The sequence below is a fragment of the Schistocerca cancellata genome, chromosome 4 (genome assembly GCF_023864275.1).
Source record: "Schistocerca cancellata isolate TAMUIC-IGC-003103 chromosome 4, iqSchCanc2.1, whole genome shotgun sequence".
NCBI classification, from domain to species: Eukaryota; Metazoa; Arthropoda; class Insecta; order Orthoptera; family Acrididae; genus Schistocerca; species Schistocerca cancellata.
In genome coordinates, this window is record NC_064629.1 from 841,464,904 (window position 1) to 841,480,066 (window position 15,163).

At 43.4% G+C, this 15,163-nt stretch overlaps 1 protein-coding gene across 1 annotated transcript in view; it reads left to right on the top strand.

Annotated features, from left to right (window-relative positions):
- The window catches only part of LOC126183469 (inhibin beta chain-like), a 327,394-nt gene that overhangs the window by 309,824 nt on the left and 2,407 nt on the right, over window positions 1-15,163 (top strand). The window lies entirely within an intron of this gene.

A 15,163-nucleotide genomic window follows, 5' to 3' on the forward strand; every position in this document is an offset into this window, starting at 1 on the left:
CGGCCACGTGCACCTTCCGCCGACCACTGGCGACAACATCGATGTACTGTGGAGACCTCACGCCCCACGTGTTGAGCAATTCGGCGGTACGTCCACCCGGCCTCCCGCATGCCCACTATACGCCCTCGCTCAAAGTCCGTCAACTGCACATACGGTTCACGTCCACGCTGTCGCGGCATGCTACCAGTGTTAAAGACTGCGATGGAGCTCCGTATGCCACGGCAAACTGGCTGACACTGACGGCGGCGGTGCACAAATGCTGCGCAGCTAGCGCCATTCGACGGCCAACACCGCGGTTCCTGGTGTGTCCGCTGTGCCGTGCGTGTGATCATTGCTTGTACAGCCCTCTCGCAGTGTCCGGAGCAAGTATGGTGGGTCTGATACACCGGTGTCAATGCGTTCTTTTTTCCATTTCCAGGAGTGTATACTATGTCTCTGGACACGATATTGAATGACCTCTCAGTAAAGTCAGACTATGCAATCGAACGTGTACTACTTCGACTCAAAACTACTCTCATTACTGATAAACTGTTTATCGTGACGTGTTGTGGCACAATTGTTTTCCAACCCTGATCTGCGTCTAACCAAGTTTTATAGAAATCGAAGAATTCAGTGGCAGTGGACGACCAGTTCCCTGCACTCGTGTACGTACATCTCTGTCAAGGACGCGTGTGAAACCATTTAGCCCCAATACCCAGCAACAATTCTTCACAATGCTCCAGGAGGAATGTAAACAAGTTCCTCCTTCCGTGTATCAGAAGTCAGCGGAAAGCCTTAACCGAAGATTGTACTGTTGGTCCTAGTGATTGCACAAACAGGTCATGCACTCTTTTAGTCATGGCTGAGGCCTTTGGAACGAACATCAAAGGGTGTCAGAAGACTTTTCATATTAATGCCTATGTCGAATTAATAGTAGGTTTCCTGTGTTACCACCATCATCATTATATAGTCCCGCTATCATTTCAAAAGATTATAGTTTGGAAATTGTTAGAGCATTGTGGGTTATTGTAAAACGTTTATCAGCCCTCAAAGTTTTTCTTGTTATGGCAGAATTTCAATGTGCGCCCCATTCGAAGCTCTTAGAAATAAAGGTATTCGAGTTCTGCCAATGTACGGGTCAGCATTACGTCATCGACAGTCTTCATTGCTTCACTGATTTGTGCAGGAAGGGTAGCGATGTCATTGACTGGTGTTGTGTACACGCCATCCTTGACGTAACCTCACAAAACGAAGTCTAAATGCGTGACAGGGAGAGCGCGAGGGCCCTGCCATCGGGCCACTGCAACCCACTCATCTGCCAGGAAATGTGTCATTTAATACGTCTCGCACGTTCAAATTCCAATGTGAGGGTACACCATCGCGCTGAAAGATGATGGACGGCTGCAGCTCTTCGATCTGTGGTAGCAGGAACTGTTCGAGCATGTCCAGGTAAACAGTTCTCGTTATGGTTTTCTCTTCAAACAAAAATACACCCTACCGTGCATTAGATCATACCATTAAGCTTTGGGCTATCATAGATGTTTTCAGGTGTGTTGAATTGATTTTAGGTGCCCCAAATATTAATCTCGTGGCGATTCACATGTCCACAATTGTGGAACTTTACTTCAGCTGGAAACAGGTACTTTTTTAGGCAGTCATTGTCACCATCTATGGGGGGATACGCGAATGCATACCGCAGAGGTCGAACGTTTGGTTGTAATACTTGGACCATTATCACTTTCTACGAAAATAGGGATAACAGCTCATGTAGCTATTTATGGATATCTGATCTTGCTTACTACAATTAGCGTGATCCACGATGAACTTACTCACGAGGACTGTGTTGCAATTAAGCTCACTAGCAATGCGTATTTGACAAACAGGTAGACGTCTACTTTGAAGAAGGTCTTTGACATCGCCTGTTTCTTTAAAGTTTTTTAAACCACCTCATTATTTTTGTTTTTCCTGTTCATGCCCTTTCATACTGACGTCGTTAATTCCACAGTACCATTTTCACCGGTTAGGATTCGGTGTACCAGATGACATATTGAGCCTCCTCCTGGCCTGTCGCCATTTTGATGCACTGCAAGTCAAATCTGCCACAAAAGAAAAAGGAGTAAAATTTTTTGGGAGGTGATAAACGTCTCTAACATTTTCCAAGTTATGATTTTTCTTAATGATAGCGGGTCTTTGTGGACACCCCGTACAGAACTTCCGTGTCTCCCAGAGAGACAGAGAGAGAGAGAGAGAGAGAGGAAGAGAGAGAGAGAGGGAGAAAGAGAGAGGGGGGAGAGGAGGAGGGGGAGAGACAGAGAAAAATCTAAGTCGACTGCCGATATGATTCCCTTATATGAACGCATGGTGCCTGTTCTTTGGGACTTGTCCCAAGGAACAGACACCACACATTCATATAACTGATCGCCTGAATGGGTAATGAATCCACCACCTTCAGTGCGGATGCACAGTTACGTTAGACCTCCTGAGTGAGTCTCAAAGTAGCTGGCAACCGAGCGAGGTGGCGCAATGGTTAACACCCTGGACTCGCATTTGGGAGGACAACAGTTCAATACCTCGTCCGGCCATTTAGGTTTTACGTGATTTCCCTAAATCGCTTCAGGCAAATGCCGGGATGGTTCCTTTGAAAGGGCACGGCCGATTTCCTTCCCCATTCTCCCCTCATCCGATGGGAACGATAACTTCGCTGTTTGGTCCCCTCCCTCAAATCAACCAACCAACCATGGACGGGGCTGCGGATAAGGGGCTCTAGGTGGTAATGTGAGTCGGCACGCATTTGCACTCGTCGCCGGCGATTCCGCATAAAGTCTCGTTGCAGCCTTTCCCCGCCAATCCACTTTGAATTTACATGACATGATTCCCATTGGTTTTCTCTTGCATAAAAGTTTTTCTGGCTAAGAATTTATTAGTGCCCATTCAGCACGTTTTATATTCTGCATTTTGTATTACAGCACTTTGTTTCCTTAATTCTGATTTTAAATCCGAAGAGCGCATTGCAGTTTCGACGTCAGTTCGTTCTAAAATCCACGAGACAAAAATTCTGCTATTTGTTTCTTTTACTACACACAGCTTTCATCTACAGAATTAACAGAAAATTTTAAAAAATGCTGGCCAGTCTGGTGCGGTATGATCTACGCTTTGAGAACAGATGACACTAATTGTATCTGGCAGACCGCTTGAATATGCACGTGCAACTGCATGGTTGTCTAACTTCAATGTTAATTAACTCGGAAACGGAGCAATGTATCGAATCTTTCTCTTAACAGCTATTTCTCAGCACAACTTATCCTGCAACACCTTTACAAGCTTCTCACAAGGGAACCTCCCCATCGCACCCCCCTCAGATTTAGTTATAAGTTGGCACAGTGGGTAGGCCTTGAAAAACTGAACACAGATCAATCGAGAAAACAGGAAGAAGTTGTGTGGAACTGTGAAAAAAAAAAAAGCAAAAATACAAACAGAGTAGTCCATGTGCAAGATAGGCAACATCAAGGCCAATACGAGCTCAGGAGCGCCGTGGTCCCGTGGTTAGCGTGACCAGCTGCGGAGCGTGAGATCCTTGGTTCAAGTCTTCCCTCGAGTGAAAAGTTTACTTTCTTTATTTTCGCAAAGTTATGATCTCTCCGTTCGTTCATTGACGTCTCTGTTCACTGTAATCAGTTTAGTGTCTGTGTTTTGCGACCGCACCGCAAAAGCGTGCGATTAGTAGACGAAAGGACGTGCCTCTCCAATGGGAACCGAAAACATTTGATCGCAAGGTCATAGGTTAACCGATTCCTCCACAGGAAAACACGTCTGATATATTCTATACGACACTGGTGACGGCATGTGCGTCACATGACAGGAATATGTTGTCGACCCACCTAATGTGTACACTTGGCGAATGGGCAAAAAGATTCTTCTACCTTGCCGATTTAGGTTTTCTTGTGGATGTGATAATCACTCCCACAAAAGTGATGAAAACATAAGAGTTTGTCATATAAACTGCAACAAATGAATGCAACAGTTTCACAGTCGCACAGTTTTCCCTGTGCTCTGTCAAAACATATGTTTTTAACGTTTTCAAATTTTTCCGTGTGTAGACCGTCATATCCTGCATATGTCCAAGCAAATCTGAACATGTCCTGGAATTTTGGAGAGCGAAGTTGACTACGTGTGAGTGCCTGAACTTTGATAATTGACTGAAAATAAAAAATTAAAACTTTTCACTCGAGAGAAGACTTGAACCCAGGACCTCTCACTCCGCAGCTGCTCACGCTAACCACAGAATTGTCTGAAAATAAAAAATTAAAACTTTTCACTCGATAGAAGACTTGAACAAGGAACTCTTACTCGGCAGTGCTCACGCTAACCACACGACCACGGCGCTCCTAAGCTCGTACACTCCTTGATATTGTCCATCTTGCGCATGGACTACTCAGTTTCTATTTTTTGCTTATTTTTTCATAGTTCCACACAACTTTTTCCTGTTTCTTCGATTGATCTGTGTTCAGTTTTTCAAGGCCTATCCACTGTGCCAACTTATAACTAAATCTGAGGGGGCCGGCCGAAGTGGCCGTGCGGTTAAAGGCGCTGCAGTCTGGAACCGCAGGACCGCTACGGTCGCAGGTTCGAATCCTGACTCGGGCATGGATGTTTGTGATGTCCTTAGGTTAGTTAGGTTTAAGTAGTTCTAAGTTCTAGGGGACTAATGACCTCAGCAGTTGAGTCCCATAGTGCTCAGAGCCATTTTTTGAAATCTGAGGGGGGTGCGATGGGGAGGTTCCCTTGTCAGACAGTTTCTGACCATCCTGTGGGAGTATACAGGTGCGTACAGACAAGCTTCTGGAATTTTTCGGAAGTGGATTTCGTACTCTGTATTCGAAGAGACGGCGTAGGCGCACTTCAAATAATGGTGTACTCGTATTGTTAAAATTTTAGAGTTATTGATTCACCGCACCATCTAGGGGTAACAATAAAGAGAAACGTAAATTGGAACCATCACATGGGAAAGTTTGTGTAGAAGGCGAATCAAAGTCTGCATTTTATTGGCAGAACACTTAGTAGATTCAAAAGATCTGCTAAAGAGGCCGCCTACACTACGCTTGTCTATTCTCTTCTGGAGTATTCCTGAGCAGTGTCAGATCCTTACATAGAATAGGAAGGGGTTAAAATGATAGCGATACACCATATGCCATTCACGCCGCACTACACGCTTGCTTCTAGAGCTCTGATGTAGATGCAAATGTCGACAGTCGCCAAGTGTTAGTAGTGGATGGTTGGGTTCTATAAAATTCAGCACTAGTTTCCGAATGCCAGGCACATGTCATACAGTAGCCTCTGCTGTACTTCATCCTTGGTGTTGGGTGTTGTAAGTCTTCGTGATCAGTAAGATCTAGAATAATCTAGCTTGCCCTATTCCTTCCTTGTGTCCAACACTGGTTCACTTTAAAATAATTCCCACTTTTCAAACTACTTCTGCTGTCTGACCTAAGAGCCATTTAACTTTCTGCACAATCGTTAGTAACGCCATCACAACTGGTAATTCCATCATCTGATCCCATCAATAAATAACACTAATGGGGTTCTAGCTGTTGCAGATCATGGAAATTCTAGTCATTTACATATCCTTCAAAACTGAATGATAAAAAACTACCAGTCTGCTGAAACATTACCATCGCAAAAATTAATATTCCTACTAATTTCATTCCACCTTACTGCGTAAATGTGCTCCCCCCACCTCCCCCTCCCACTCCCCGTAAACATATACAATTTTTTAACTCATACAAGCAGATATAAAAAACGAACCATTACTGAAAGCCGTTACTTATATGAACTACGCTAATGACAAAAAATGCGCACATGAAATTAAGTATATCATAGTAGTAAATGAATTACAGATTGTAAGTAATACCAAATCGGTATGTTAACGTTTATTGCAGCTATTGTACACTCCTGGAAATGGAAAAAAGAACACATTGACACCGGTGTGTCAGACCCACCATACTTGCTCCGGACACTGCGAGAGGGCTGTACAAGCAATGATCACACGCACGGCACAGCGGACACACCAGGAACCGCGGTGTTGGCCGTCGAATGGCGCTAGCTGCGCAGCATTTGTGCACCGCCGCCGTCAGTGTCAGTCAGTTTGCCGTGGCATACGGAGCTCCATCGCAGTCTTTAACCCTGGTAGCATGCCGCGACAGCGTGGACGTGAACCGTATGTGCAGTTGACGGACTTTGAGCGAGGGCGTATAGTGGGCATGCGGGAGGCCGGGTGGACGTACCGCCGAATTGCTCAACACGTGGGGCGTGAGGTCTCCACAGTACATCGATGTTGTCGCCAGTGGTCGGCGGAAGGTGCACGTGCCCGTCGACCTGGGACCGGACCGCAGCGACGCACGGATGCACGCCAAGACCGTAGGATCCTACGCAGTGCCGTAGGGGACCGCACCGCCACTTCCCAGCAAATTAGGGACACTGTTGCTCCTGGGGTATCGGCGAGGACCATTCGCAACCGTCTCCATGAAGCTGGGCTACGGTCCTGCATACCGTTAGGCCGTCTTCCGCTCACGCCCCAACATCGTGCAGCCCGCCTCCAGTGGTGTCGCGACAGGCGTGAACGGAGGGACGAATGGAGACGTGTCGTCTTCAGCGATGAGAGTCGCTTCTGCCTTGGTGCCAATGATGGTCGTATGCGTGTTTGGCGCCGTGCAGGTGAGCGCCACAATCAGGACTGCATACGACCGAGGCACACAGGGCCAACACCCGGCATCATGGTGTGGGGAGCGATCTCCTACACTGGCCGTACACCACTGGTGATCGTCGAGGGGACACTGAGTAGTGCACGGTACATCCAAACCGTCATCGAACCCATCGTTCTACCATTCCTAGACCGGCAAGGGAACGTGCTGTTACAACATGACAATGCACGTCCGCATGTATCCCGTGCCACCCAACGTGCTCTAGAAGGTGTAAGTCAACTACCCTGGCCAGCAAGATCTCCGGATCTGTCCCCCATTGAGCATGTTTGGGACTGGATGAAGCGTCGTCTCACGCGGTCTACACGTCCAGCACGAACGCTGGTCCAACTGAGGCGCCAGGTGGAAATGGCATGGCAAGCCGTTCCACAGGACTACATCCAGCATCTCTACGATCGTCTCCATGGGAGAATAGCAGCCTGCATTGCTGCGAAAGGTGGATATACACTGTACTAGTGCCGACATTGTGCATGCTCTGTTGCCTGTGTCTATGTGCCTGTGGTTCTGTCAGTGTGATCATGTGATGTATCTGACCCCAGGAATGTGTCAATAAAGTTTCCCCTTCCTGGGACAATGAATTCACGGTGTTCTTGTTTCAATTTCCAGGAGTGTATATTGGTTTTAGTATGACGTGTGATGCATAACAGATTTTATTCACTCGTCACAAAATATTCATTATTCATAAATTAGTATTTAGAAGTGAAAGAAAAGAGCTATGACTAAAAGCTGAGAAATTATCTCTTTCCAGGAACTGTGTTCTGATTGTAATTTCACTTCGCCATGAGAAAATCATTCATTGTGTCAATGAAGTCAGATCTAGTAGCTGTGTCGTATTGTCTCGACAAGGCAGCTTAATTTGACAGTCTACTTTCACCTATACTCGACCATAAGTCGTTTATTGTTGTCCTTAATTTGCTGGAACAGTGATTACGAGATTATGCAGTCTCTGGTATTGTCATACATACATGAAATGTATTCGTAGTTACGAATACGAACAACCATTAGTTGTATAAGGGAATGACGGCAATGAAAATTTGTGTCGGAGCGGAAGTCGAACCTGGATTTCCCGCTTTAGGCGAGCGGCCGCCTTAACCGCTTTGGCTATCAGTACCAGACCCAAACTTCCATATGTCATCGTTCCTGCGTCACAACATGTACTCGTACACAAATTATGTATTTCCCGTACAGGAGAGAACAACTTTATTGAAAGTCGCTGCCTGATAAAGTTGTCTTCTCCTATACGGGAAATACATAATTTGTGTAATTATGTTGTCATTATGTGAAATGTATGTTGGCGGCAGTAGAATCGTCCTGCAGACAGCTTCAAATGCTGGTTTCCTAAATTTTCTCAATGACGTTCCTCGGAAATAACATCGTCTTCCCTCCAAGGATTCCCATTTGTGTTCCTGTAACACTTGCGTCTCTTGCCAAACTTACCGGTGACAAATGTAGCAACCCACCTCTGTAAGAAATGGGGTGTTAAAAGTGTTTGTTAGCAATATTGGCTGTTTACTGTATCAGTAGTCTTTCATTTATTTTCACTTCATTTCATTAAACTAATATTTATATTGCTGTTCACATATTAATTATACCTATGTACACATAATTAAAATATCCTTGAATACCTGCTGGAACATGTGGTTCCAGCCTGAGGAATCATTCTCTCCATTCAGTTTATTTGTCAGCAAGAAATGCATTGTCATTTTCTGTATGCTGGATTGAAAGAGAAGCCATTATTCCATTGTGTAGATTTTTTAATGTGCATGGTGACCATAAATAGTCTGAAAATATTTTAAGGGTGTTGCAGGGTAAGTAGTGCTGATAAACAATTGTTGAGAAAAAAATTCTATACGTTGCGCCGTTTCCAAGTTAATCAGCACTGAAGTTAGCCAATCAGGCCGTTCCCGCCCAAATTCAAGCTACCCACCAGAGACGGTGTCCCCATATGTGCTCCTTCCTTTGATTTTCCAAAACTGAACAAGAGAGCGACACAAAAACTGGACATGGGACGATAGTAAGGATCGAAACCGAGTCAAAGGCTGACCAGTCTCGTGCGCAATCATCTATAACATGAGTACAATGTACACTAATTGTGTAAGGGGCGTTCAAAAAGAAACGAGCCAGAGTCTGGAATGCGCAAACCGGTGACAGGAGGGTAACATCGTGGCGTGTGTACGAGGTGTGGTTCCAGCCAGAGTGTGGAAGTTCACAGCCCGTCTATAGAGGGCACACGTGCACGTCACGTGAATATAGAGAGCTAGCAGCAGCATGCATCAATCCTCCAACGCTGCCAGTCGCATTGCAAACAGGGACTTGGAGGCGTCAACAGACGAGCAAAGAGGTGTTGTTCGTTTTCTGACAGCGGAAGGAGTAGGAGGAACTGACATTCATCGACGAATGTCACAAGTGTACGGCGAACACTGCATGTCCCTTGCCAGGATCAAGGTGTGGCACAAGCGCTTCAGGGAAGGACGGGTGTCGTTAGCCGATGATGCACAGTCTGGAGCATCACACTGCATTACCGATGACATCGTCCAGCTGGTGGATGCACTCATTTACCCAGGACCGCCGAGTGACAGTGAAAACCATAGCCGCCATGGTCGGATTGAGCATCGAAAGTTTTCACACGATCATGGAGGATCGACTGCACATGCGCAAAGTGTGTGCCCAATGGGTGTCCCACAGTCTTCAACCACACCAGGAAGCATGTCGAATGGCCCACTGTCTTGCTCATCTGCAGCACTATGCTCGGGAAGGGAATGTGTTCAAATGGCTCCAAGCACTATGGAACTTAACATCTGAGGTCATCGGTCCCCTAGACTTAGAACTACTTAAACCTAACTAACCTAAGGACATCACACACATCCATGCCCGAGGCAGGATTCGAACTTGCGACCGCAGCAGCAGCGCGGTTCCGGACTGAAGTGCCTAGAACCGCTCGGCCACATCTGCCGCCAAGGGAACGTGTTCCTGGCACAAGTGGTGGCTGGAAATGAGTCATGGTTTCATCACTTTGAACCAGAATCAAAACGACAAAGTCTCCAGTGGAAGCATCCAGAGTCACCACCACCAAAAAAAGCCAAGGCCATCTACACGAGTGCAGGAAATGTTATGGTGACGTTCTTCTTTGACCAAGATAACCCTGGCCGGCCGGGGTGGCCGAGCGGTTCTAGGCGCTTTAGTTTGGAACCGTGCGAACGCTACGGTCGCAGGTTCGAATCCTGCCTCGGGCATGGATGTGTGTGATGTCCTTAGGTTAGTTAGGTTTAAGTAGTTCTACGTTCTAGGGGACTGATGACCTCAGAAGTCCCATAGTGCTCAGAGCCATTTGAACCATTTTGAACCAAGATAACCCCGTTCTGGTTCACTTCATGCAGCACGGGACAACAGCAAATGCTCAGCATTACTCGCAAACCTTGACCACCCTTCACCAAGCGATCAAATCAAAACGACCAGACACTCTCATTCGTGGGGTCATTCTGCTCCACGACATTGCGAAGCCTCATACGGCCGACACGGTAGCGACACTCCTGCAGAAATTCAAATGGGAGGTTCTCGGGTACCCTCCATACAGCCCGGACCTCTCTCCCTGTGATCACGCGATTTTTGGTCCCCTTAAAAAGGCTCTGAGGGGCAAACGATTCACCTCGGACGATGATGTCCAGCTGCACGTGCGGAACTGGTTAACATCGCAGCCCCGGGAATTTTATGAGACAGCCATTCACCACCTTATGCCACAGTGGGACAAGTTGCTCAACAGCCAGGGTCAATACTTCTAACATACAGGTACTGGTTTCTGTAATTATGCCTCCGACTCGTTTCTTTTTGAATGCCCGTATATCTGGTGGGCCTGTTTAATTTGCATGTGCAACAATCTCACTGGTTAACTTCAACGCTAATTAACTCGGAAATGGCGCAATGTGTCGATTTTTTTTTCTTAACAGTTATTTCTCAGCACAACCTATCCTGCAACACCCTTACAAGATTTTCAGGTTGCTGCTGACCACCCTATATACCACTAGTCTTTGAGTTCATTGAAACAAGAAAAAGAGTATATTTCACTAAAATTAACTTCATTGGTCACAAGTTAAGGACGTGATGATACACAAATTATAATCGTTACAGAACTGTATAAGGCTCCTGACTGACGCTGCGGTATGGCACGAGGATCCCATATGTTGCAGTTGCAGCCCCTAATTTCACATTATAGGATAAAAAATGGCTGTATATGTCCTGTGGTGTTGCCCTGCACATGGTTTAGTTGCTTGTGGCCCTGTTGAACAAATAGCTGATCAGTTTTTCCAGACACCTCCAACGAGTGAAATGTCTGGAAATCATTCAGGCTAAGGAAGCAATGATTTCGGTCACTGATTGATTTTACATATTAGCAGAAGTAAGCCCAAAACGTTTTAGGCGTTTTCGCGAACTCTGCTGATAAGACCTTGCTCTCAACCTCATTGAATGATTGATGCGCTGCTGTCATTATGCTTCGTTTGACTTTGTTCAGTTTCTGTTTATGAGCAACGATTCCGTTTGGTTCGAATCTGGAATGCATATCCTTCTCCTTGTGTAGTAACTTTCTGATATTGTTAATGAACTATTGTACATCTTTCCCATCTGTATCTATTGTCTGTAGCACAAGATTATGTAGTATGTGGCAAACAGTATGTATGAATTTGTAACACAATCTCCTCCTCAGAGCTGAAAGTTTGCTGTTGTCTGCTTCTGATAATTTACTTGTCACGTATGATACGAAGCAGTATCTTTCTTAGCATTTTCTTCAACAACAGTGATCAACGATGCTACAATACCTGATTACTATCTCTACATTCACTGAATCAAAAAATTTTCACCAATTTATTGTCAGCAGATCCAAATTTCCCTTACACTTGAATTGTCTCCTACAGTTCTCAATGTAATACTCGGAAAATACGTTTAGTATAATGGCAAAAGTGCCTATGATTTCTACTCTGAAGTTAGACGCTGTAACATTTTACTGTGGAAATAACTTAAAATTCTCCATTAGCTTCTTAAAATGATTTACCTATGTGTATTCATATGTATTAGGTCGTCAAACGTTGTTTTTCTGCTCTCAGTTAGCCTATAAAACTGTATTTTGTGGTTATTCATATATTTAGATATTTAAGGATGCTATGGAGCACAACATTTATCACAATCACCCCTTTAATACCCTTTAATATGCTTATCACCATACAATCAATAGCAATAAAGCACAGAAGAAACTTCGCGGCATCGAAGAAACCAGATGCACAAGTGAATCACTATTTTATTTATTCAGCCTGTTTATTCATTCGCTGTATTGTGTGCTAAATGATATTGTACTTGACTTAAATCTGTACTTAAAAAGAAAAATATTCGTGTCTATATGTACATATGCTAAAGTTCACTTACTGAATGGAAATAGTGATACTGAAGTTAAACTCTAATAGATATTTCTAGTGTCTTTAAATTTAATTTACCGGTACATTTTAAATACTATAACGTGACTACTTGTTGAATAGTTTTATTCCCATAAGCATGTACCTATCCGACAAAAACATGTATTTGTTGGGATTACACGTAAGTTTCCTTTTGATATTCTATTACGATGTTGTATGTCATAATTTTTTCTCATATTACAAACACTGCCAAATAATATTTTTTAAGAACAATAGTGTGTCCTATAATCTATAGCCATGGTAATGGTGTCATTACCAGTAATTCATACAGTAGTTTACATGACTGTCCAGCTCTGCGCCCTATAATAACCGTAATTACTTCCTTTTCGATCCTGAAGGCCCCCTGATCTGCTGGGGAATTTCATCAGAATATGAGACCATATTTCAGATGAGCGTTAATATATGCATCGTAAACACACAATAATGAATGATCATTTATTTAGCCTTTCGGGGCACTTAAAAGGTTACAGTCTGTAATCATCCTGGAACTGATGTACTCAATATGTTTGCACTGCTTTAGGTCACTTCATATACAGATACTAAGAAACATTTTGCCTCTTTATTTAAAATGACTTCAGGCTAAAGCAAGATGTTATTTCAGCAGCTATGAAAATTTATTGATACTGTTTTCTTGTAGTTTATTATGATGTAGTTTATTGTTGACCATTAACTGAGCTGACTTATAACACTCATTCCATGATGGAAATCTTTATTTTTGCTGCTTTTACAAACACCGTTGTGTCATCAGGAAACAGAACTGTTTTATGAGAATGAATATGCACGTTCATATCATTAATATAAATCAGGCATCGAAGAGAGCTCATTAATAACCCCTACAGTATCTTATAGATGATGAATCACTCTTCTGACAAATATTCTGGTACTGCTTGGCATTGTACTTCTGCGTCTTTTATATTTACTTTTTCCTTGTAGTAGCTAACAAATGAATGCGTCAATTCATTTCATAGGCCCCAAATGCCATAATATTCAAGAAGAGATCTATGGCCGATCATATCGAAAGCTATGGTTAAGTTTAAAGTGATACCTACAGCTTGCAATTTTTTATCAATAGCTTTCAAAACAGTGGCTATGCATTCGTAGAAAGCCATCTATGTTGTCTTATGGATTCAGAAACTGTGTTAGAAATTAGTTAACATTCCTATATTGTTATGAACTTCATTGTCTACTTTTGTAGTCAATGCCAGTAACACACGCCTGTGTGGTGACACCCGACTCGGAGGTAAGCCAGTGTGAACCCTGGTGATGCAAGAATGTTTCATGTATGTTCTTCACACTTCATCTGTCAATTAAATGTATACCACATCTATGCAAGTTCTTCATATCCGCATCCAGTGACGCCTGTGGGCTGAGGATGACACGGCGGCCGGTCGGTGCCGTTGGGCCTTCCAAGGCCTGTTCGGACGGAGTTTAGTTTTAGTTTTCAATTAATTTATATATCTGGTCTTCTTCAGGCATTTATAAACACATGTAATCAATATCGCTAATGTGGTAGATCCTTATATATGTGTCTCCTGGTACATCATCTGATAGTTTCACTTTCCATGCCCTGCACACTTTAACTGCAAATGTATTTTATATATATTTCCATACCATTTTAGAAAAAAATGGTAGTGCAGAACAACCAAGAATACAGTCAGTTCATTCAAAATCCTCACTAAAATTTACTGCTGTAGCATCATCTAGCATTCTCACTGATTTTGAATGTAAGTTCTAACAATCTGAGTACATTCATTTATACTGATTATCTTTGCAGATTAATCTGTTATAACTGCTTAGAACCGGTAGTTCAGAAGCCCATTCACGACGCAAACATTATTAGATATAATGGCAACAAATAGATCGGACCTCTCTGAGTCTGCCCACAAAAACTGGTTCAGTGACCATGAGACAGCTGCTGTGACAATGATTACCAAACACAAAGGGAAATAAAAAAAAATAATGTCTGAAAAAATCTGCACAAATATCTAGTCAGGTCTTAAAAAGATTTCAAAGTGTCGCAAATGGCAATAAACGTAAAACAGTGCGCTTCACAAAACACTATAGCCAATAACCACAATAATAATGAATCACAGTTGAAATTAGTCCGCGCATACATATACTTCGGTGTAACAATTTGTGGAGATATGAAACAGGATGATCACATAGGATGGGTCATAAATAAAGCAGGTAGCAGGTTTCATCCATTTTCAGGGCACTGGAAAAACACAGTAATTGTAAACAAGACATCGCCTGCAAAACTCTTGTGAGCCAACCTCCAGATATTGGTGAAGTGTGTGGAATTATACTTATTATAACTAATAAATGATGTTGACCGTATGTAAAGAAGGGCGGCACAATTGTTCACAGGATTGTCTGAGCCAAGAGACACTCATGGAAATGCTGAAAAACCTGATCTGGCAGACTCTTGAGGAAAGACGTCAATTATCCTGCGAAAGCCTACTTAAAACGTTTCAACAATCAGTACTGAATAAGCGACTCGGAATGTACCACAGTCCCCCACAGATCGTTACCGTAGGAAGCACAAAGACAAGATTATAGTAATCTCTCTCTACACAGAAGCATTTGAGCAGCCATTCTTGCTGTCCTCTACGCCCAAAACAAACACTAAGAAACCTTAACATGTGGTAGAATGAGGAGTGTTTTCTGCCATGCAGTTCATAGTGGTTTGTAGAATATGGGTGTAGATAAGTTTCCTCGTGAGAAGTTCTGTTCATTTAAAATATGAAAATACTCAAAATTATTGTTTGTTCAGAAATTTGTGCATATTTATTGTAAATCTGACGAATCTTGAACACACGAGTTAAAGCAGAAAGCTATTTAGTATGCTGATGATTAATGGCGCTCTTCAACAGCAGAATCGGAATGTTAGTAGAATATGCTGTTGTCTTTAACAAATAGAGCAACTGTGATATGTCGGATGTTTCTCAATCATAACCTGTTGTTTTCTTG